Source organism: Phyllostomus discolor, chromosome 1, assembly GCF_004126475.2.
Source record: "Phyllostomus discolor isolate MPI-MPIP mPhyDis1 chromosome 1, mPhyDis1.pri.v3, whole genome shotgun sequence".
In the NCBI taxonomy this organism is placed as follows: Eukaryota; Metazoa; Chordata; class Mammalia; order Chiroptera; family Phyllostomidae; genus Phyllostomus; species Phyllostomus discolor.
Genome location: NC_040903.2, coordinates 78,837,516 through 78,862,560, shown reverse-complemented (window position 1 = coordinate 78,862,560; position 25,045 = coordinate 78,837,516). Strand labels below are relative to the sequence as shown.

Here is a 25,045-nt window from a genome sequence, read left to right as displayed (position 1 = left end):
TGCTCTCACAGAAGACTATTTAAATCAACATTCATTCCCATTTCAAAGCTTACATTGTTATTTAACTTGTAAGTTGCTTCGGGGCTATAGTTACAGAAGAGCTACAGGGGTTATGGAATATCTGTTTGGTTCCATGTTTACAGTCTATAAGCAACATCTTAATTAAAATAACTGGAATCAACCCTGAGGCTCTAAGTTTTTCCTCTTCGAAGGAGACCCTATGAACTTTCAATTATGGTCACCCCAGCAGCAATAATGGGGACACATGAGCTTTACGGGGAGTGGGAGTCTCTGACACACCAGGATTCCAAGGATCAAAAGGGTGTCAAGGTACCAGCAGGTGCAGTGAGTTTTGCTAGTGTGCCCAAAATATTTTACTCATACTTGTTAACTTCCCTCTCTCTCGACTTCCACAGCATATCATGCTCTGCCTCCCTGTTAGAGTTAACTACATGTCCTTTCCTCCACAAAACTCCCTGAACTCTGGCAAGACAGGGAAACCTGTGGGTCCCCACTGCAGCCAGCACCGGGCTGGGCATGGGGAGTGACCACTTTGGGCAGCAGCTCTGCACCGTTTTTACACTGGGATCAGCTCTTCTCAGAACAGAGCCTTCCGGTGATGGTAACAGCTGAAGCCCACCTCGTGAAGCTAGAACACATTTGTAGGTGTGGATCCAGGTGAGCAAACAGCTCCCTCAGGCTCCACAGCTAAACATCTAGACCAAGCAAGGAGCAGAGAAACTGAGGTCTCTTAGAGCAGAAAAAGCCCTTGAGTGCAGATGTCCCATCTCTCTGGACTCTCCACAAATAGAATGGGTGCACAAATATTTTGGGAAAAATAAAGTTTCAGGAAACAGTGCCCTCAACCCACAAATAAAAGGTTCCATTTTCACTCCATGAGGACAATGCTTCAAAGCACATACATTTTAGTAGCAGTGAACTCCTGTGTTATCAAAAGTGCATGTCGTTTCAAAAGTCGAAATCACATAACTCACATCCAGGGAAGCGGAAGATCGTTCCAGCTTTCTGCAATCAAATAAGGGCCCTGCACAGGAATCCACTGTTCCAGACGTTCAGCAACAATATCCTGAAGGAATCAGGATAATTAATAAGGACTAAAACAGAATTAACTTTATGCAACTCTAGTTTAGATTGATGGAGCAGCTGGTCAGTTCATCCACACGTGAATTTTATATTTTTGTGATTCAGTGTTTCAGTCTTGTAGGCATTCAGATATGTTCTTCTGAACTAAGCAAAGTAAATCTGTAAGAGACAGACACTGTGAACAGAAGTTTCACACATCTCAAAAGTCACAACTAAAGTGCAAGGGATAAAATATTGTATTTGATTCATGATAGCATCTTTCTGAAGTTCCTACAAAAGTAATGCTGTGGACCTGCCAGTATCCATGTCAAAGACTCGGAGTAACAGGACTCCATATCTAGAAAACTGGTCCACACTCTGGATTTCTGAAGTCAGATGCATAGCTATCATAACACACAATTCCCTCAATGAAGACATTTTATTCTGTTTTTCATATGTCTTACAGAGGCATATAAAAAAATTTCACAGCAGAGTTTAAAAAAGTAATGATGCTTTTCTTATATTAAGTCACATAATACATTTTACTGATTATATGGTCAGTAATAAGTTTAAATTTTTATTCATGTCAATCACTCCTTTTATCAGTAAGAATTTATTGAACATTTTTAAGAAGATTTTATTCATGTATTTTTAGAGAGAGAGAAAGGGAGGAAGAGAAACATCTTTGTGAGAGAGAAACATCAATCAGTTTCCTCTTATATGCACCCCAACTGGGGACCACACTCACAACCCAGGCATGTGCCCCGACCAGGAATTGAACCAGCAACCTTTTGCTTTGTGAGATGATGCCCGGACCAACTGAGCCACACTGGTCAGGGCTAGACTGATCATTGTACATAAAGGTTTGTACAATTCTAGCACAGGTTTTACTAAAATAAATGCCACTATTATCTTTGTACGACTTAATAACAAAGAATAAATAGAGGACTGCATATTGTTTATTAAAAATAATTATCCTGTTGTCCTATGTACACATAAATTCAAATTAAAAGTACAGTAGCATATTCTTTGGGAAAAATTCAAATAATGTAACAGTGAAATAGAAAACAACTCCTCAGATGACAGCCTCACATGACATGTGGCAAACCAAAGTACCCAGCTCCAAACCCAGATTCTTCAACTGAGAAACAGGAAACATAGGCATGAGCACCAGGGTGGACCACCCAAAATGGTTGTGGTCCAAGAAACGACAGCTGACATTTGTTTCATCTTCTTGATAGGACAAGCAACACATATTCTTGTCAGGAGATGCTAATTAAAAAGACAGAATCTGCCCCAATGTGAATATTATTAAGCTCTTGTTAAGCAACACACAAACTCTGGCATAACCAGAGTTTATGCAGGCTCTCAAAAATCACAGAAAGTGGTACAGACACAGTTTTTTCAAGCACTCAGAGCCACATACCTTGACATTCCTGTGATAACCAGAGGTTTTATGCAGGCAAAGCAGAAGCCTCATCGCTCAATAAACAGTGTTGAAAAAACTGGGCAGCCATATCCAAAAAAATGAAACTGGATGGCTATCTTACACCATGACAAAAATTTACTCAAGATGAATTGGACGTAACTGTAAAACCCAATACCATAAAGCTCCTCAAAAATATTGGTGGCATGCTCCATGAATGACATCAGACCTGGCGATGACTTTTGGATTTGAAACCAAAAGCAGAGGCAACAAAAGCAAAAATGAACAAGTGGGTCTACATCAAACTAAACATTTTCTGCAAAGAAAACCATAGTCAAAATGAAAAAGCATTGAATAGGGAGAAATGTTTGCACATCCTGTATCTGACAAGGGGTTAATAGTCAAAATCTGTAAAGAACTCACATAACATAAAAGGAAAACATTTTTAATCCTATTTAAAAATGGGCAGTGAATCTGAATAGATATTTCTTCCAAATTAGACATACAGAGAGCCAACAGGTACATGAAGAGATGCTCAACATCACTCATCATCAGGGAACTGCACATCAGAACCCCCGCGAGATATCACCACACACCTGTCAGAACAGCGGTCATCAAATGGACAGGAAACGTGTTGTCAAGGATGCAGACAAGAGGGAGCCCTTCACACTGCTGGAGGGAATCTAAACTGGTGCAGCCACTGTGAAAAACATATAGCGGCTACTAAAAAAATTAAAGCGAGAACTACCCTGGGGTCCAGCAAACCTACTTCTGGGTATTTATTCAAGGGAAATGAAATCTTCATGTCAAAGACACAGCTGCACCACCATGGTCACTGCAGTGTGATCTGCAGTAGCTACAGCATGAGAACAAATGACGTGCCCATCAGTGACTGAATAAAGAAAAGTTGGTGTATATACACAATGGAATATTATTTGTCCTTTAAAGAAAGAGTAAAATCTTTGCAACAACATGGATGGACCTAGAGGGTGTTGCGCTAAGTAAAGTAAGTCAGACAGAGAAAGACAAATACCATATGATCTCACTTATATGTGGAATCAAAACAAAACCACCAAGTACACAGATACAGAGAACAGATTGTGGGTTGCCAGTGGTGGGGTGGAGGGCAGAAAGAATGAAACAGGTGAAGGGGGTCAAAAGGTACAATCTTCCAGCTATAAAATGTCACAGCACGATGACTATAGTTACAGTGTAGTAATACTGTTTGTAGGTTTGGAAGTTGCTAAAAGAGTAAATCTGAAAAGTTCTCATCACAAGCAAAAATACGTTGTTTAACTATGGATGATGATGGATGCTAACTACAGTTACTGTGGTCATCATCTCCCAATACACACAAATATCAAATCATTACATTGTACACCTGGAACTAATATAACGTATGTCCATTACATCTTGAGTTTTAAAAAACAGAACTAAAAATGGATCAAAAGGCACTCCAATGCTGTACTCCTTCAACTTTACCTTGAAAAATTGTAGTGCATAATATTGCAAACACTAATTTGAAACTCAATTACTTAGAAGATGACATCTAAGTTTATTATGAGTACAATTCATTAATTATATATAAAACAATTAGCAAGACCCCTTGTGATGCTTTTTAAAAAATAAATAAAATTCCAATTTAAGAGATACATACTAAACTGATGTTTGCAAATACCAAACCACTAATTATAATGGCAGAAATTTTTGGCTGGTAAAGGCAGCTTCATTTCAAAACAAGAAAGGGAATGGTAAATTTCATGATATATGTTCTTTGTTCCCCCTTGAAAAAAAGAAGCAGGCAGCAGTAAGGGAGGAGACTAAGTTAAGCAACTAATTGTGCTTAGGACTCTTCTAGGACTGTCTGTAGGTTCATCAGAGAGAGACAGAGAGAGGGAGAGACAGGGACAGAGAGAGAAGTAGAATGGCAATTTAAGCAAAGAGTTCTTGAGAGAGACCCAGGCTTTCTGGTAGTGCAAGATCCCAGTAGGTCAAGACTCCTTCCTATGGGCACAAGTGGTCACCAAAAATGAGAAAATAGCACATGCCTCACAGACCTGAAATCTGAGCTAAGAAGGGAGGAAGGTCTAAGCTTGAACAGCAAATGGTCCCAGAGGATTGATGCACAGAGGACAATCCATGGGGGTGGTCGGGAAAGAGCAATTGTCACAACTCTGAGTAAATGCACACTTGTCCTTTCATACCTGAAGGCCCTGCCACGTGGAGGTGACGCCTTCTCCAGGCTCAGGGGAGGCCCCACAGGGCCCATTTCCCTCCAACCTGACTATCGACACAGGAACACGGCACCATCAGGTCTCTGGTGCAGGAAGAACTCAATTTAGGGCACTAACTTCCAGTGCCACTTTCAGAACACGCAGCAGTGAAATACAATCTTCTCTTACCCCTTACTGCTGTACCGCAGTAAGAGTTGAGTTAGCATTTTTATCAGCCACGCTTTAGAATTTTAATGATTTTGCATTTTCGTCATGTCAGGCATTCCCTTCCCCTAACACAGTTTGCTATTTCTGGAAGAGGGATGTCATTCCCAACACTGCTCACAAGCCATGTGCCCTGCTGCCATCGGCAGTGATGACTTAAGAACTCATTTTCTAATACAAAATTCATGTGGATTTTTAAAATGGCCATATATGTCTGTTGGCAAAGATTCCACCTAACTGTACTATTCTATTCCAAATTTGCTAGCACCTTGTTACACCCCGCAAGTGTCTGAGAGTGGACTCCCTCTGACACTTCCATTCTTCCATGCGCAACACAAAAAAGGTAGCTGTTTTTCATAATTATCATCACTAGTCATGAAATGCTATAGATACAGATTCACCACAGATTAAGTCACACTTTAGTATTAACTGTATTTAATCGTAATTGACTTTTGATAATTGTTTATCTGTGTGCTGAAAAGCAATGTTAAGACTGGTTTGGCTGTGCCTGCCACAAGATCCTACCCACTCTAACCTAAGCTTCTGTCCCACGGTTTCCTCAGTAACACACCCACCTCGCAGAGCTGCATGAGAATTCAATGAGCTGACACATAAACTACCCAGCACAATACTGGCCTCCAGTAATGACTGGATAAATGTTCATTCCAGTTTCCTTCCCCCCCCCCCCCCCCCCCCGTTTAATAAAACTAAATGCTTATATTGAGACAAAATAATAACAAATCATTTAGACTAGAATGTCACAAATAGAGGCTGACCTCCACATTCATTTAAGACAAAATTCATTAACTGGTGTACACATATATTTTCATTCACTATGATCTTTGCATGTTTCTGACATGGCTCAAGATGTTTAAATTGGAACCAATCGCAATGGCACCTTTGTGTGCCTATCAGCTGAAGGTAAAACGCTTACATTTCATGAACGAGCAAATTCCAGTAAGGATGCACCCTGAGGGATTTATTAACCCTTTGACAATGTAAAATTGACCCATCCTTTGACATATTACTGGCACTTAACAAGGGAGTGGCCTCTAGCTGAATAAATAAATCATGATTTAAAAGACATAAATGTAGTTCACCATCAATTAGCCAGTGAAAAAAAGAAAGCATCAGGATTGTAAGTAGGAATTAATAATGGCCAAAGAAAATTTGGAAGTTTTATCACGTTCAAATCAACCCCATTTTTTATGTGCCCCTAACAGTCAGTACACATTTTTTCCTCCTTTGGTTATTTATTTATTTATTTCGATTCACTGAGGTGACGTTGGTTGATAGGGTCCTATAGGTTTCAAGTGTACGTTTCTATGACACAGGATCTGATACTGCGTTGTGTGTCCACCATCCGAAGTCAAACCTTCCATCACCATACGTTTGGCCCATACGTTTGGCCCCTTCACCCTTTACTACCCCTCTCCCAACCCTCCCTCCAGCAACCATCGTACTGTTGTCTGTCTACATTTATGAGTTTCAGCCTTAGTCTGTACACGTTTTTTACACATTGTCACACAAAGGCATCAACGGGCTCTCTCCCCAAGTATGGCAAGAGCTTCCTTAAATAATCTTGGATTCACCTTTGTACCTAAACAGCTAACACCATGCTTGGCACATAGAAAGGACTCCATGATGTCTGTCAAAGAATAAATGGCCAGAGGAAGGGTTGGCAGCCCTATCATTAGCCCAGTAGTTTATGAAAAGTGTAAAACAACTCCCAGCCTTCAGAGAACTTTGACTAGTATAAGTTTCCCTTATGTGAATACTGTATATTACAATCTATATACATATATAGTATATATACACTTTATTCACACATGTATGCACCCATAGTGCGCGCGCGCGCACACACACACACACACACACATATATATAATGTCCACACACATATACTTATCATCTGTGTGGGTGTATATATATAGTATACATACACATATATCCGTTCAGTATACATATATACAAGTGTATATAGTGTCCACAAATATATATACATATATAGTATATGTGCATATATAGCATTCATCCATGCAGACACATATAGTGCACACACACACACATAGCATACATTCATATACCCATGTAGGGTATATACATATATTGTGAATACATACATTGTATCCATATGTATATGCAGTATATACGCAGCATATGTACACATATGCCATCTATATATATATATATATATATCCGTATGGTGCATATACATAGAATATACATGCACATACCATATGTATATATAATATACATGTATACCTATAGCGCAGATGTTCATAGTGCATACTTGTATACTTATATTGTGTATGTGTACACATATATACAGTATACACATATAAACATGGTGTACTCATATATAATGTATGTATATTATATGTGCATATAATGTATACATGTTATACAAACAGATGCACAATGTACATACAGTGTACACACACATGCATAGCATACATACATGGAGACCCTGAAAGTGCCCTGAATAATATCACCCTTTAACACACCATAGAAATTCTGCCAGTTCTACACAAACAAAATTTTTTTTAAACTCTAACTCCATCAGGATTTTAGAAAACTAATTCTAATGAATGCAACTCATGACAAAAACGCAGTGAAATACTGTGAAGCCCCTTTCCCTTAGGTCCCAGCTTGGTGGTGAGTCGTGTCCTCATGCAGGATGTGCATGCAGGCCGGTCAGGAAAGGGGTCGGTATCCTTTTAAAACATCAGGAAAGAAACTTGTCATCGTGTTTTGGCCCTTGAGACAAAACCTGTTATTTAATAAAGTTCCTGCTAAACTTCTTGAGTCACAGAATCTCTGTGTCAGATTATTCTTAATTTCCTAGAGAAACAGACACACATCCCAGGAAGAAACCCACCACAGCCTGGAAGGAAGTCAGCCTTCTCCAGCAGCCGCAACACGTGGGAGCAATCCAGTGCCACCACTAAATGTCGCTGTCACCCCACCACTCAGCAAATATGACCTTTCTGATGCTATGTATGTTTTTTTTTTCATTGAATTAAGCTACAAAGGAGAAAGAGCCAATGTGTTTATATATATGTTTAAAAAATTAAAATGCAACTTTCTAAATGAAAGATTGCTATACAAGGTCTGTCCAGAAAAAGTCCAACCATTGTTGATATAATGAGAACAGTTTGCACAACACTGATGTAACCTGGCAGCCAAGGAGAGTGGACTGGAATGCACATGTGTGAACAATGATGACTTCACTGTACTGGTCAGTGGGGGCACTAGACACCATTGAATGAGCATGTGTACTGTGTGGCTGTCACATTCAAAATGACTGAGTGAGTAGAGCAAAGAATCTGCATCAAATTTTCTGTTAAGCTTGAACATTCCTCCATGGAAACTATTCAGATGATTCAGAAGGCCACCACTATGGGCAACAGGTGATGGGTAGCTTCATCATGACAACATGCCTACTCAGGCATCACACATTGGGTGCAGAGTTTTTTGGTGACACATCAAATTACCCAGGTGATTCAATCCCTCTACAGCCCAGATTTGGTGCCCTGCAACTTCTGGCTTTTCCCAAAACTACAATCACCTTTGAAAGAGAAGAGATTTCAGACTGTCAATGAGATTCAGTAAAATATGCATACACAGGGCAGCTGATAGTGGTTGGGAGAACTGTGTGAGGTCCCAAGGTGCCTACTTTGAAGAGGACTGAGGCGTCCTTGTCCTATGTACAATGTTTCTTGTATCTCATATCTTCTTCAGTAAATGTCTCTATTTTTCATATCATATGGCTGGATACCTTCTGGACAGACCTCATATGTTAACAGTATACTATAAATACAATATTCACTAAAACAGTGGCTATTGTAGAAAAAATAAAGGCATGAAGTCTTCTCCAAATAAATATAAACAAGCTTCTGGGAATACAAAAACCAAGGAAATTTACCTAAGGAAAACTGTTCTTCAAAGCTGTGTGATTCGAAAATGTACTCACAGATTCTTTTAAAGATTTGTATGGAAATACTTAGACATCTATGGAAAAAATAAGAATGAAAATACCACTATCAGGCTCTTCATACACAAAGATTTTAATGTCTCTTCAATGAAATTAAATAAAACTGTATTGTTTAGGTAATGGTCTCTGCTGTTGTTTCTTGGAAATTGTGACTGGAATGAACACCAAGAGGGAGTAAGTGAGCAAACAGTGAGGTCAGCCAGACAGGAGAGGGGCAGTGAGCAGTGGCTGAACCCTGGTTCTTGAGCTCTGGGAGAGTTCTGTCCCCAGCCCCCGCACTGCAGGAGAGATGAGAACATGTCTTTAGAAGCACTCAGCCTCCCACATGCCTTATTCAATCCTCTCCACTCTAGCTGCACAAGTGCAGCCTAAACCCAAAACCTCATAACCTCTTAGTTATTCATTATATATAACATGCACTTGGTTATTACAGTGTCCATGGTTACACAAGAACCTGAAAGGAAAAAAGTTCAGACTTGATTCTCTGAGGAGACAGAAACAAGCCAAACAAATCCCAGCCCAGCACAGCCCACTCGAGGGGGCACCTGAGGAGGAAATCTGAGGAAGAGCCTCCACTCCTGGTAATTCTCTTTGGAACTGACCCAATGCAAACAAATACAGAAAATTTTCTTTGTAAAAACTCACAGTACATTCACGATGAAAGAAGCAGGAAGCCTACTGACTTGGGAGTAGAAGGAAAACCAATGTTACATTGTTTATATTAGGAAGAAGAATGTTTGCAAATTGGGTATTCACGGCCCTCGGGCCACGAGCACAGCTGTCCTTGGAATCACTGTGACACGCATTTGCCTCTCTTGTTTTAATAACATGGAGCCAAACACTGTAATGACACAAAGCGGCTACAAAGAAAGTCTTTTTAGGTGCTCAGAATTTCCGTAAAAAGAAGAAGAAATCACTGATTATAGAAGTTCCAATGATTTAGTTACAAAGAAATGAAAGCAAGTTTCCACTTTCAGGTAAGAAAACTTCTAGGTATAAATGACCCATGGACACGGACAACCAGTGGGCACTGATGATGGGAGTGGGGGTGGGGGCACGGGACAGCCACAGGAAAGTTGGGACAACCATAATAGAACAACGATAAAAAAGAAAAAGAAAAAGAAAAGAAAAGAAAAGAAAAATGCAAATGAAATGCAAAAAAAGATTTGTGCAGCGTATGGAGAGGGTACTGTGACTGATCAAACATGTCAAAAGTGGTTTGTGAAGTTTCATGCTGGAGATTTCATGCTGGATGATGCTCCACGGTCAGGTAGGCCAGCTGAAGCTGACAGTGATCAAATCAAGGCATTAATGGAGAACAATCAATGTTATACCACACAGGAGATACCCGACATGCTCGAAATACACAAATCAATAAAGTTATTGGTGAAAATGAAAAAAAGAAAAGAAAACTTCTGATGTATATCACAACTACCATCTTCAGGAAAAAGTGTGATTATTTTTCTTGGTAAACAAAAACAGTATGTATTTAAGATCATTCTGCCACATATAATAAAAGGCACCTTGTCAGTCATCATAATATTCTCACTTGAGCAACTTGTAGATGTATAAAATCTTACAGATTTACAAAAATCTACAAAACATATAAATCTACCAAACTGTTTGTGTAACCACTTTTATCCCCACAAAATGTAACATACACAGAAATGCATGATATCTCCTCCAAAGGAACACTCAGTTGTGTAAGTGAGCTTATAAAAAAAAAGTGCCATTGTATTAAAAGCATATCCTTTGCTTCTGAAAAGCCAAGTATGTACAAAACAAACACGGTCTGCGCAAACCTTTCACACCCTTCTCCAGGCTGCCTCACACACTCAGCATCGGCACAAGGAGCAGCACGGATTCATCAGGAACACGCAGAACACAGGTGGTGAGCACACATGTGTGCGTCGTGTTCTCTGGGGAGGAGCTTGGTGTTCACGCCAAGAGACCTGAAAATCTGCACACTTTCCAGGCCACTAATTATTCTCTCATTTTTATCCTAAAGAAGTCGCCTACAATATAGGAAAGAAGCCTTTTTTATGATACATTTGTTCATCTAAACAGTACTGGGAAGTGCTGATACTTACATGACAGCGGAGAGGCGGGCAAGAACAAAGGATGTCCTCCACAAAGGATGTCTAAGACTAACTTCGGCGGAAGGAAGGCACTTCAGGAAATTATTTAATGTTTATATTAAATAAAATGAATGATTTCATATTTTTATTACAATTGATCAAATCACTCCTCTGAAATGTGACCACAAGCATTAAACTTAGGTACCAGGTCAGACAACTTGACTTCAACAGTGTCCACATCACTTGTGTGGCATGCCACTAAAAGCACAGGGCAACGTGGCAGCCCTCACTATCGGCAGTACTCACAAGTTATCTGTCTGGGAACAGAAGAGAGGAAAAGTTCATATGGAATAAATTCTTGCTGAGTACCTACACGGAAGGTAAGAGACCATTCTTCTACACAGGAACTCATTACCAAACTTTACACTAAGATTCTTTTAAATTGCAAATCCCCCTAGAGAGTCTTAAATACTCAGATTTCAATATACACAATGTCGTAAGAAGTTCAGAAAAGGAACAGCGGGAAGGTAAGGCATGTGCTACAGAGCAGCAGGGACAGGCTGGAAGCCCCGCCCCGCCCCTGCTGGGTTGCCTGGACACGCTTACTAATCTCTCCCCGCGCCTCAGCCTCCACCAGAGTAACAGGGGACAGCACTGCCTACTCCAGTGATTTCTCTTGGTAGTAAAGGTATATAAGTGCTTAGCTCATGTGAAGCTCAATAAATGGAAGGAATTTCTATTACAATTATCATCATGATCATAATAGAAACTCATCTGATGCAGAAACATATTAAATGCACAACAGGAAGGTTAGAAAAGCCAAATTCCATCCTATTTATTACTTGAATTTAAAAAATCACTGAAAAATTTGTTGTGAACCAAAAACTGAAATCTTGAGTGTCCATGCTGATGACCACAGCCAGATGCTCCTTCCACAAGAACCACATGTGGCTTCTCGATATGACCCATTAAGACACAGAAGCAAGGGCAGCCTGGTGCTGGTTTGCTGCTGTCTTTACTTGTGACCTTGTTCAAGTGCCAGCCTTGGCCTCGGTGCCACCCGAAGAGCAGGGGCTATGCTGCAGGCCGCCCTACATCCAGCACCAACTCTGTTGCCTTCTCTAGACAGGACTACTCCTCGTATGAGGTTCCAATGGACTTGGTTTTTACATCCTCCTTTTAACTACACACCCATGTACCTATGAGCAACAACAAAATTAAAAAAATACTCAGACAGGAAAAGAGAAAAAAGTACATGATCCTTGTCCTATTCCACAGGCAACTTATGTGTAAAGCAACAGGAAAGTTATGATAACCTTTAAACTAACAGCAACAACCATTTAACATGTCCTTTTGAAATGTTTTCACTCATCGGGAACATCTTCACCAGGCGTGTTTTTAGGAAATCGGTTCGCAGATTTCCCACAATTTCCTGCCCCCTGACCCTCACTCAGTCACACCACCTCCCGGGGAACAAGTCTGGAAGCCTACTTAGAGACTGGTTCCCTTTTCACTATATTTAAAACAAAAAACAGACAAACAAAAAAGGCCCCTCTGAAGTCCAAAGAATACGTTTGTGTGTTAAGTTTCCCACTGATCTTGTGAAAACAAAGGTGCTATTATTTCATGTTATCGTGTAGCTCACCATCCCTGTTGTCACGGGAATCGTCAGTCAGCTCCCTGCAAACTGTGGGTGCAGAGTGGGCAGCAAAGCTCACATGATGCCTCTTAACTGTCCACCAAATTCATCCAGGAGGAACCGGCTCCTGCGACCGGAGCTCCTGGAGAATCCTCAGATGGCAGCAGACAAATATACAAAGACACATTTCCTTAAAGAAAAACTCAATTTCTGATTTCCCTTAGAAAAAAAAACATCAGGACCAGAATATAAAAGAATGTTCAGAAAAACAACAGCAGGTCTGGAAAAAAAACTATTCTGTTCTGGGTTTAGAGTCCAGCACTTCCCCAATCTGCTTTCCTCCCCAGGATCCAGGGAAAGTGCTGCTGGGCCACCGATGTGGCTGCCCTCGTGAGCTGGTGACAAGAGTGTGGGTGGTACAGGGACACTAATAGGAAGCTGGAGAGGAGGCCCTGTCCTGGACCCTCCCAAAGGAGAAAATGGTACAGATAGGACACAGGGACGCGAGACAGCCCACCTGGGTCAGCATCCACTGACCAGCCCACTAGACATGTGCCACTGCTGGTCAGAGAGGAGCCACCACAGGGGTAGCCATCCAAGTGACCATCCTGTGAGACAGCCAGGCACCACTAGCTCTCCCCAGCACCTGCTGCCTCCACAGGCCCTGGCTCTCTGCTGGTCTCTCTGTAGCACACAGACAGGCCTTATTCCAGGTCTGCAGATCAGCAGTGACTAGACTCTAGGTTTTTCTCAGAATCAAGAGCACCTCAAACCGCCCTGGCCAGGGTGATTCAGTTGGTATGAGCATTGTCCTATAACTGAAGGGTTGTGGGTTCAATTCCCAGTCAGGGCTCATCCAGCACATACAGGAAGCAACCAATTGATGTTTCTCTCTCACATCAATGTTTCTCTCCCTCTCTCCCTTCCTCTCTCCCTAAAAGCAATGAAAATAAAAATGTCCTCAAGTGAGGGTAAAAAGGGAAAGAAAAGAAAACCTCAAACCATTAAGAAGCCAGGATGGCAGCAGTGGGGCAAATACAAGAGAGAGCCTGAGAGAAGGAAGAGAGCTGTCACCTGGCCCCGCGGGCACCAAGGTGCCAAGGTGCCTGGTCAAAGAGCCACCACAGGCAGTCACGTGCATGTTTCAGAAAACTATCTGAGGGGCTCCTGCACACATGTGCTCGCACACCTCATATGTACACATGTCCTCACATGTACACATCCCAGATAACATACTACACATGCACACACACCTATCCATGTGAATACATCCCAGATCACACACCACATGGGCACACACCCACATGTGTACATATCCCAGACTAAACTCCACACTGTACTCCCCCATAGGTATATATCCCAGACCACACTGCACAACCCCTGATATGTACACATTTGAGACCAAACACCACATGTGCACAACCCCACATGTCTCTATCCTAGAACACACATCACACATGTATACTCACTCCCATATGTGCCTATCTCAGACCACACTCCACACAGCCCCATATGTACACATCCAAGACCACACACCACAGCATACAAAAACCACTTCCCTAGTCTCTTTCCACCTGAATCAGCTCATGACTGACCATCATCTGGAAGGCCCAGCATGACACTTCCTGATTCCAACACACCTGGGTCTGGGAACACAAGGTCAGCGACAACATCCCCGGCCACCTTGGAACCAGAAAGACATGGCCATCAGGCACTGAACACAGTGGAAGGAGCAGCAGGGGATCGGGAGGCAGACCATGCCCATCATCCCCTTGTGCTCAGCTTCCCGGGGAAGAGGAAGGAGAGGCAGCTCTGAGCGTCTCCAGGGGGGGGCTTTTCCTGTCAGAGTCACACAGACCCCGGGCTGACAGGCCCAACTGTGACCCCGGATCCCTGATGGTCTCCTTGCCTGTGTGACAGGCTCTTGAAAGTCACCACAGATCCTCAGAATGGGGCTAGGTTCCACTTTCTCCCTTAAAAACACCACCTCTCATATGGGAAAAAGAAAAATCAATCAGGAAGGAAATCAAATAAAAGCCATAAAACACAGCCATCAATTTAAACATTAAAATTTAATAACACTTTAAACTGAAGATGAGTTAAGTGACATTTTCAAATATCTAAAAGCAGGCAGGCAGCCTCTGGTGGGGGGCGGGTGCCCCACACACAGGCTGTTTCCGTCACTGCCCAGGTTGGACAACGGCCGAAACGTCCATGTGGACAGAGGAGGTCTGGACTGAGTACTTCCCTGGCAGCTGTCCCTGTCCCAAAGCAGCTGATTAACATGTAAGGAGATGTGAGGAGATAGGAGGACAGATGCCACCAGCCTCCAGCCTGGACACAGAAGAAGTAAGGCTCCAGACTGTCCTCACCCACACTCAGCACCACAGCCCAGCCAAGAGTGAACCAGAGACTTAGCAGTTCCTCCCAAAGAAGGAAAGGTGGTGAGCTCACCTGCAGCGATGGCGGCTGCAGCTAAGGGAGAAGCCAGGAAAGAAATGCTTAATCTTGCTCATAGGACAATCATTGGACGCACTCAGCTCTCCCTCCACTCTGATTTCTCTATCCCACTAAATAGCTTGGCACAACCCTTCCTGGAGATACACTGCGGAAATCTGAAACTACAGCTGCTGAAACAGGATCCCAGCACAATTTACCTGCTATGGTATGTGTTTCTCCTTAAAAAGAAACTCGATTTGTAGGGCTGAGAACTGACTCCCCAGTCCATCCGCACACCCTACCATGTCCACACGTTCTTTAGAAGAGAGGCCACAGGTCACCTGAGCTGTGATTGAGGAGGTGGTGTGGGGGGACAACCTGGGCTACTCCTGCTTCCCCTCAGTTCCCTCTGAGTTGCCGCCAGAAGTACCTTGACCATCAGAGGCCACAGACACCTACCAACAAGGACCTGGGAGCCCAGGAGCCACTCCATGAGGTGATGAGATTGGTTTATTGTCACATAGTGTGTTGTACACTCCCCCTCCCCCAAGAGAACCAGAAGCTGCTAGAATCCACGGTTTCCTGTAAATTGTGACGCCAACATCAAAATCCAGCACAAGGGAGCTGAAGGGGACTCAGAACCATGTGTCTGAAGGATCTGGACTCTTCTGATGTGGGTTCTCAGGGAGCTCTCTGTAAATAAGGCTCAGGCCGCAGTCTTCTACCTCCAGAAAGGTCGGATGGTGGGCCATTTGTCATTTCTCAATGTTGTTAAGAATCTACTTTCTCCCAAAGCACTGTGCTGTCAACACAGTCCTGCCAGGTAAGCCAACAGGGAACACACAGCACATACAGGTGAGTCCAGGTAGGGCAACAAACAAAATGGTGGTTCACCCATTCAGACCTAGTGCATCCAGCTCAGGTAAGGAAGGCTTCACGGGGTAAGGATGTTATGGTCAGAATGCCTGTGTCCCCGCAAAACTTATGGTTGAAACCTAACGCCCAATGTGATGGTGCTACGAGGTAAGGATCTGGAGAGGTGAGGAGTTCATGAGGGTGGAGCCCCCATGATGCGATTAGCGCCCTTAGAAAAGACCCCAGGGCCCCCTCGCACCTTCCTCCATGTGAGGTCACAGTGAGAAGACCCCTCTGTAAACCAGGAAGCAGGATCTCACGAGACACTGAATCTGCCCACGCCTTAACCTTGGACTCCCATCCTCCAGACTGAGAAATGGACCGTCTGTCTATTGTTTAGAAGCCCCCAGGCTGTGGTGTTCTGTTATAATGGCCCAAATGGGTCCAAGGCCACAGAGAACCTGAGAAGGGGGAGGATAGATAAGCATCTCCTTAGGACTTCAGACAATGCCAGGATTTAGGACAAGAATAAGAAGAAATCCTCCCTTAAAGAAATTTTCAATCTAAATGTGAACAGAACCAAGGAGCATGGATGCAGAACACAGGGAGGTACTCAGCATCAGAAATGTTCCTGAAGAACTGGTCATAAATTATGTTCAGCAAATAGCAAATGCCTCTCGAGCACTTTCATTTCTAATAATCCTAGAGAGAATAATTCTATAAAACCAAGATGCACAGCCATAGCAGCTTCACAAACCAGAGCTTCACTGCCTAAAGCTCTGACAGCTCGCTAAATTGCAGCAGGGAACCAAACCTAGTGTTGTTCACAGGGACCAGGAAGCGGATTGAACAAGGTACTTCTATACCAGTGCCACCCTGACCCACTCTGGGCTTTTGCAAATGCATCTCCAAGGTACAAATCCCATTAAAAACTGAGGGATATGGTATAATATGGTGATCAGGGGACTTTATAACACTAACTGCAAGACCCAATGTGACAAAACTGTGACTCTGAAAGAATGTACTTGATCAACACTTAAAGACACTTAATCACCACAGTAAAATTTGGGAGTGTGGGTGGGTTTTGGTTGTTTTCCATCAAACATTCCTAACTACCCTATAAAAGGGAAAGGTAGTTTGCTCAGCCAGGAAACAGTCTTTTGAAGAAACCCAAAGGGCCTGGAAGAGATTACACCCTCAAAACCAAGAAAGGTAATGGGATAAAAAACACAGATATCTGGTAGAAGTGACTCTGTTTTTGGAGTTAAGGCTCATTATTATTGACATACACATGAGGATAAATAGTTTTTCCTTCGATCATTTCTAAGTTTCTACCTAATTTTCAAAATGTGTGGAGAGAAAAGGAACTCTACTGTGTTAGGCTTCCTTTATTTAACAGGTAGAGAAAAGTTTCTGGAAAGCGTGTGTGGGGACTGTGTCCATGCACACTTCCAATACCCGGGGGGACTGGAGCCTGTCCTTGTGATTCACCACTGATGCTGAACCACTACGCTACGCTCCTACACTTGACGCTCATTTACCTGTGTGGCTCTAAACAAATTTCAAACTAGAACCCAGAAACACCTGTTCCTGTTTATAGCATATTTAGTAAACAGATTTTTTACAAGTGGAATTTCCACTTTGAAAAACATTTTCAGGAATCTGATGAAATACAAATGTTCACACATCTAGCAGAATATTTGTGCTTACCTTTGTTCAACAGTCCAGCCAATGTTCCAGGGAATATTTGGGTCTCAAAAGAGTAATATGGGCTTATCCATTAAACATGCATCTTGGTCCTGCTCCACAAACCATAATAACATGCTGCCTAGAAGCAGGAAAAACCCACACCCTCTGGGCCATGGAATGGCTAAGAGCGTGAATTTTAGGGCCAGGGCCTGGTCTCTGCTGATGGTGGGACTTTAGACAAATTACTCAACCCTCTGCTTTAATTTCCTGTCAGTAAAGTGGGGATGGTGACACTAACTACCTCCTGGGCTACAGGGATAAAACACAGTGACCCCTGTCAATTCCGAACTCACAACTGGTGCAGTGAGCAGTGTCTGCCATCACAGTTACATACATAAATCTGCCTGGAGGATTTACAAAAATGAATGAACACACATACACTTCTACAAAAATCACTGATTAACTCTCTTTGAGATGTTATCTCAAAGGCTCTAGTATCAGGGAAAACAGACTAAACCCAGAGGTGCAAAAGAGGATAATTAGGGAAATGCAAATCCACACCACAATGAAGTATCTTCTCATACCTGTCAGAATGGCTATAATCAAAAACACAAAAGATAACAAGTGTTGGCGAGGATGTGGGGAAAGGAAACCCTTGTGCACTCCTGGTGGGAATGTAAATTGGTGCAGCCACTGTGGAAAACAGTATATGGGTCCCTCAAAACACTAAAAATTGAACTGCCATAGGATCTAGCAATTTCACTTCTCAGCATTTATCCAAAGGAAATGAAAAGGGGATCTCAAAATACCTGCACTGCCATGTTCACTGCAACATCATTTACAATAGCCAAGATGTGGACACAGCCTAAATGTGCATTGATGTGAATGAATAAAGATGTCATGTACAAACACACACACACATTATTCAGCTATTAAAAAAGAAATTCTGCCATTTGTGATGACAGGGGTGGACCTTGAGAGTATTGTGCTAAGTAAAATAAGCCAGAGAAAGTTTAATATCTTATGTTCTCAATTTTATGCAGAATCTTAAAAAGCTAAGCTCATAAAAATAGAGAGTTGAGGTGACTTCCACAACCATCAATCTGGTCTTCATTCTTAAGGTTTTGTCTTTTCCAGAATGTTACATAAGTGGAATTTTACAGAGTGTTATATTTGAGACTGGCTTCTTGTACTCAGCATAATGCCAGTGAAGAACATCTAAGTTGCTGTGGATATCAATAATTTGTTTGTTTTTACTGCTGAGCAGTATTCCATGGTATGGACACACCATCGTTTGCTCATTTATTCACCGGTGTGGGGCAAGTAAGAATAGAGCTGCTGTAAACATTGAGTACAGACTTTTGTTGAACATCAGCTTTCACTTCTCTGAAGGTAATACCAAGGGCCTGGCTGCTGGGTCAACTGCTAAGCCTGTGTTTACTTTTTAAAGCTGATTCCCAGAGTGGCTGCACTTTCTGATTTCCCACCAGTGATATACAAGAATTCCAGTTGCTCCCATCCTCACCAGCACATGGTATCGTCAGTGTTTTTTATGTCAACCATTCTAATCGATGTTAAAAGCATCTCATTGTGGTTATAATTTGCATTTCAGGAGGAGCAGTCATGTTGAATATTTCATGTGCTTATTTGCCATTCTTATATCCTTTTCAATAAAGTACCTGTTTAAATCTTTTGCCCACTTTTAAATGAGGTTGTTTGTTTTCTTAGTATTAGATTTTGGGGATATATATATATATATATATATATATATATATATATATTCCAGAATATAGGATCTAGCACAAATAACGCCCCTTTTATTGCAAAGTCTCTTATTACAAAATCATAAGCGTGTAATTCTATAACACAACAATATCACACTGAAGCACACCATATGACATTTTAGGTGAAATGTTCAAATTAAAACTATAAATTATTACACCCATATTATTACCCTACCTACCACACTGAAGCAGGCCTTACTTCTGCTGGGCCATAACTATCAATTGAGCGATTCTACATACCAGTCCTTTCTCGGAGATGTGATTTGTAAATATTTTTCCCAGGGTATAGTTTGTCTCTGCATTTTCCTCAGCAGTATCTCTTGCAAAGCAGAAGTTTTCATTCTGATGAACTCCACTGACCTTTTTCCTTTTATGAATCATGGTGTCATATCTAATGTTTTGCCTAACCTCAGTTACAGAAGAGTTTCTTTTATGTTTTTCCCCCAGAAGTTTTATACTTTTACATTTTACACTTAATGCACAGTCACTTAGAGTTAACTTTTCTGTAAGGTGTTTTTCCTTTTTTTGCATATGGATGCATAATCCTTCCAGCACCATTTGTGGAAAAGATGATCCATTTTCCACTGAATTGCTTTTCATCTTGTCAAAAATCAATGGCCATATTGTGTGGATCTATTTCTGGACTCTATTCTGTCTATTGATCCATGTTTTATTCTGGGCATATTATAGCTTACTACTTACTTTAGTAAATGTCTCTTTGTGGGAAAAAGAAATAATTTTATCTGGAAGCAAAAACAAACTAGTAATTCTCTATATGACATTATGCTTCTTATAAGGAGGTATAAACAGCTCAATTCTAAAGCAGATAAACTCTGCAACAGCTCCCAGGCAAATACACACATAACACCTGAACACATGGAGGGGGAAAGCAGGTCATTTCAAAGTAAGTTTCCCAAGGAAACTCCAACAATTTAACAACAGAGTGATACAATAAAGAACTACTGAAAGCCTTTTTGTTTAAATCCTCACCGGAAGATATGCTTACTGATTTTAGTGAGGGGGATGGGGGGGGGGTGGAGAGAGAGAGAAAAAAAAGACAGAAACATTGCTATAAGAGAGAAACATCATCAATCAGTTGCCTCCTGTACGAGCCCCAACCAGAAATCAAACCTACAACCTTTCGGTGTACAGGACAAAGCTCCAGCCACCTGAGCCACTAGCCAGGGCTGAAAACCTTTTAATTAAATTATAACATAAACTATCCTCAGATTAAGAATAGTTAGACCAACACTAACTAAATAATAAATACCTTGAAGGTGCAATACAAGAGGTGACCAACTGAGGGTGGTTTCTGTACCAGCAGAATGGCCCTAACAAGCTGTCTGATCTACAGGAAAATCAAACACTCTCTAAACAGTCAGTCCTGAGGAGAACTTCATAAACCACATGGAGAGGCAGTAAACTGGGCACCAGGGTGCTGGCCCGAGACCCACCACATGAAGACCTCACACCAGATGGCTTCTCGAGTCCAATAGGAAGAAAACTCAAATGTTGGGGCCAAGGGCAAAAAAAAGGTAATTATGGGGGGAAGATATAAAACTAGTGCATGGTGCAAAAAAGGATCTAAAACAGAACATTGCCTCAAGTGGGATAAACTGCGACTTAAAATACAAGGTTCTTAGAAACACACAGCTCTGTTAGTCATCTCCGGAAAGGCTGGAATTATTAACGCCCACACTGATCCTCCTCCTTTGATGACGACCCTCAGGTGACGAAAGGCCCTGTAACTCCTTTTAGCCAAGGCACTCAATGAAGGGCTTTGATGATGACTCTGCGGCATATGGTGCATCAAACAACACACGTACCAGCTTTGATTCCCTCTCATTGAGATTAAACAGGAGAACTCGTCCTAATCAACCAGGAGAAGAGTTTACTACAGTCTTTAAACAAATGCAGAGCCAGAAGGAGCCCATCGTCTGTTACTATTGCAAAATTCAGGCCCTGTGAGTTAGATGGGCTATTTCCATTTCCTTGCCTTCAGCGTACTAGAAATCAAATTAAAAATAGAAGGAGGAACCTGGAAACTCTACTACCAAAATGAGAATCAAATATCTGACAGCAATCATTTTGATGAAGCTTTTATTAGAGAGGAAATCGTCCCGCCTAAAGACAGGAATATACGTGTACACCAACATGCCCCAGCTAACACTATTGGAACATTAGTCTACCAAATCCTCTTCATCTCACCATCATAAACAGTGCAGAATGACACGCTGACCACCCTGTGGAAAACCTGCACGGTGTGGTCACATTTCAGTAACAAAGAGACCAGAATGTATATATGCAGAATGTTGTCCCTTTCTAAAGGACCACCAGGGAAAATCACACATTCGGCCCAAAGAGTTAATGGCAGAGCACCCAACATTTCTGGAATTGTTCCTTATGTAACCTATTCCTGCCAGCTCAAGTGGCCTAAAACAAAATTCATAAAATTCTTTGAGCTAGGAAAGACTTCAGATATCTCCTTATTTAACTATAAACCTTTAAAGTTCAGGTCCAAAAAATATGGTAACAAAAATGTAAAATAATATGGTTCCAAACCAATGGTCTTTTCACAGGTTGTATCTTATGTCCAATATGACACCCTCATTCTATGAAGAATTAACTTTGTAAATAGTTGAGAGAGAGGTGGAACTATTTCTAGTGAGTTAAACACCAGGTATGAATACAAATTATTGTGCCTGGCTTTTCACATGTGGTTGATAAACGGGGCTAAAGGGATGACAACCTTATAACACTCGAGAATCTGGTCCCTTTAGGAATATGGATTTAAAAAGGGAGATAACCACCCTGGCTGGTGTGGCTCATTTGGTTGGGGCATTGTCCCGAAAACCAAAAGGTTGTGGGTTCGATTCTCGGTCAGGGCACATGACTAGGTTTCAGGCTCAGTCCCTAGTTAGGGCATGAACAAGAGGCAACTAATCAATGTTTCTCACATCCATGTTTCTATCCTTCTCTCTCTCCCTCCCTTTCCCTCTCTCTAAAAATCAATACTCATGTCCTCAGCTGAAGATTAAAAAAAACAATGGAGAAAACATTCAGTGTCCCCGAAGGGGCAAGAGATGTAGTCAGCACTGCTACTCTTTCTTGGAGCAGTGCCCACAGGACACCCTTTGAGCAGGCAGGGGCCCCTCTGCACCTGCTGGGATCCTGAGGAAGAGGGGTGGTGGAAAACCAAGGCCATCCTTCCTTTCCCTGTTCAACCTTGTCTGGACACAGCCGTCTTCCAGAAACCTCCCATTCCCAGCGCAAAGGCTCACTGGGTTGGAAGCCCCAGCCCCTGGCAATTCCATTCCTGGGGTTCAGTGACCAGAATTGGCTCCCACTTTCTGCAATCACTTGAGGAAAGTCCAATTTTTACAGTCACTACACACAGGCAGAACCTGCGGAGTGGCAAGGAAACAGCCTCAATTTGACCTCCTGGATCTGCCAGGACCTGCAACCTTCCTCCCTCTCTGCACATTAATTACACCTGAGTCATGGAATCCCTCCCTACTCTGCGCTTCCCAAGAGACCCACAAAATTAGTCCAAGAATGGTTAGGTCGGAGCTGAACAAAGTGTCCATTATTACCTTTCACTTGTGGAGGTCAACACCGCAACACGGATTCCATGAATTTTATCACTAAAACCAAAATAATTAGCTTCCTTTATCACAGCTGACACAGACACGCTTCCATTATTGTACAGTTTGTAAACTAACCTCCCGCACCCACCCCTGCATCTTTTAACACCAGATTCATGCCTTTTTTCGCCACAGTATCAGCAGACACTTGTCATTTGCAGGACAAATAACAACATTTGAATTATTCTCAAAAATAAAGAACACCATCAATTTGCACAGAAGCTGCCAAATCCCAGTTGACTTGAGACTTGTACATAAAGTCATGCTAGTGACAGAATAAAATTTCCCTTTCCATCTATCTACCTGAAGTTAGATAGAAGCACTAAGCCCATGAAATAGAAACATGGGAAATGTCAAGGAAAAACTCTAGGAATAAAAAGAAAATCTAGAACATCCTACATATTCCTCACTCACCTGCCCCAACATTTAAGGACATCAGGACAATGAAGCTGGGACCTTCGTCAGAAACCCACTCAGTTTTTAATAAACTCTCCAGGCTACCGGGGCCTTAAGTGAAACGTCACTAAGTCGCCCCACAGAAAGCACCTGAACTGGATCTGCAGCAATGTGCTTCATATGAAAGTGTGTCCCGTACGTGGTGAATCTTCTCATGCAATAGATTTTTACATTTCATTTGTGCCCATCTACAAGTAGAGGTGGAAAACGATATTCAAATATAACTTCACACTTGAAGTGAAGAACACAGTGGACATATAAAAAGAAGAAAACAACACTCATGGCCATATATCTGGGGGTATTAAGAAAATGCAGTTTCTGTTCTAAATGAGTAACTTCAAATTCTCATATTTCTGAAAAACCTACTAAATTGGCAGAAACATTAGCAAAATATGTTACAAATTTAAGATCTGATGAGCATTTGGATGACTTTAGGCTTTACATTTGTGGATATTTGACTATAAGAAAATGGTTCTATGTATATTATAACTAAAATGTCTTTTTGTGTGGCTGTAATCAGAGTTCATGTTGGTTCAATGGCAGATAATGTTATCTCATTATAACATGCTTATATTCTGAAAGGAAATCCTGAAAAATTGAAGCCTCGAATAGACACCTCCCCCAAATAAGCTTAATGCCCATCAGTACGAAAATGGCTGAATAATGGTATGCTCACATGTAGAATACTATACAGCAGTGAAAACCAAATAAACCAGAGCTGCAGGTACAACCGGGATAGAGCCAATCATTTTTATGGTCATGAAGGGAACTCATTAGACAAAATTTATCAGTCAGATGTTTGCTTAAAAAGGGTATTGTTAACCCAGCAATTTAAATATCATAATTAGCAACACTTAGGAATACATCTGGGGGAAAATAAAGCAAAACAATGACTATATGCAATTCAAAGCTCTTCATAAGTTCTAACTATTACAATAATAATTCTAAAAATTTTCAGCTTTGTCCCCCAACTCTTGCATTGACAAGCTTCAGAATAAACACCATGGAAAAAATAGCTCCAATTAAGTCATGTGGAACTAAGACAGGCTGAGCCTCTCGGAGCACTGTGATTGCAGACTACAGCTAGATGACATAACGTAGGCTCGAAGAAGTCCGACTACCTGGTTGAAAAGAATGTACTCTGGTAATCCAGGTCTGATCTGGGAAACCATTAAAGGTTACCTGCCTTGCTGACCTGGTTCCTTCCCCTTCTAGGGCCCCTGATGGCCTTTCTACTCCTGCTATTATTTGGTCCTTGCCTCTTTAGCTTCTTATAAAGTTTGTGTTTCCAGGCTTCAACAGTTCCATGTAAAGCTGGCAGTCACACAGGAGTTTCAGCCAATCTTAACTACTGAGACCCCAGACTCAAGATCATACCCACCTCTTCATCAAGCCTGGGTTCAGCCTCTCTCAGCAGGAAGTAGCTTCAGAAGAAAAGAACTTCAGCCCTTACCCCTTAAGATTAAGGAAGATAAAATCCCTCAGAGGAGAATGACACAGGCTGAGCCTCTCCTAGA

The 25,045-nt window shown here is 41.8% G+C and overlaps 1 protein-coding gene and 1 long non-coding RNA gene across 5 annotated transcripts in view; both read right to left on the bottom strand.

Moving 5' to 3' along the window:
- The window catches only part of DIP2C (disco interacting protein 2 homolog C), a 435,220-nt gene that overhangs the window by 311,817 nt on the left and 98,358 nt on the right, over nucleotides 1–25,045 (bottom strand). The gene's annotated exons all lie outside the window — the stretch shown is intronic.
- On the bottom strand, nucleotides 15,877–18,282 carry LOC118500482. Its single transcript, XR_004903040.1, has 2 exons — nucleotides 18,062–18,282; nucleotides 15,877–17,945 (listed from the first exon to the last, which is right to left on the bottom strand). It is a non-coding gene; the product is annotated as an uncharacterized LOC118500482 (long non-coding RNA).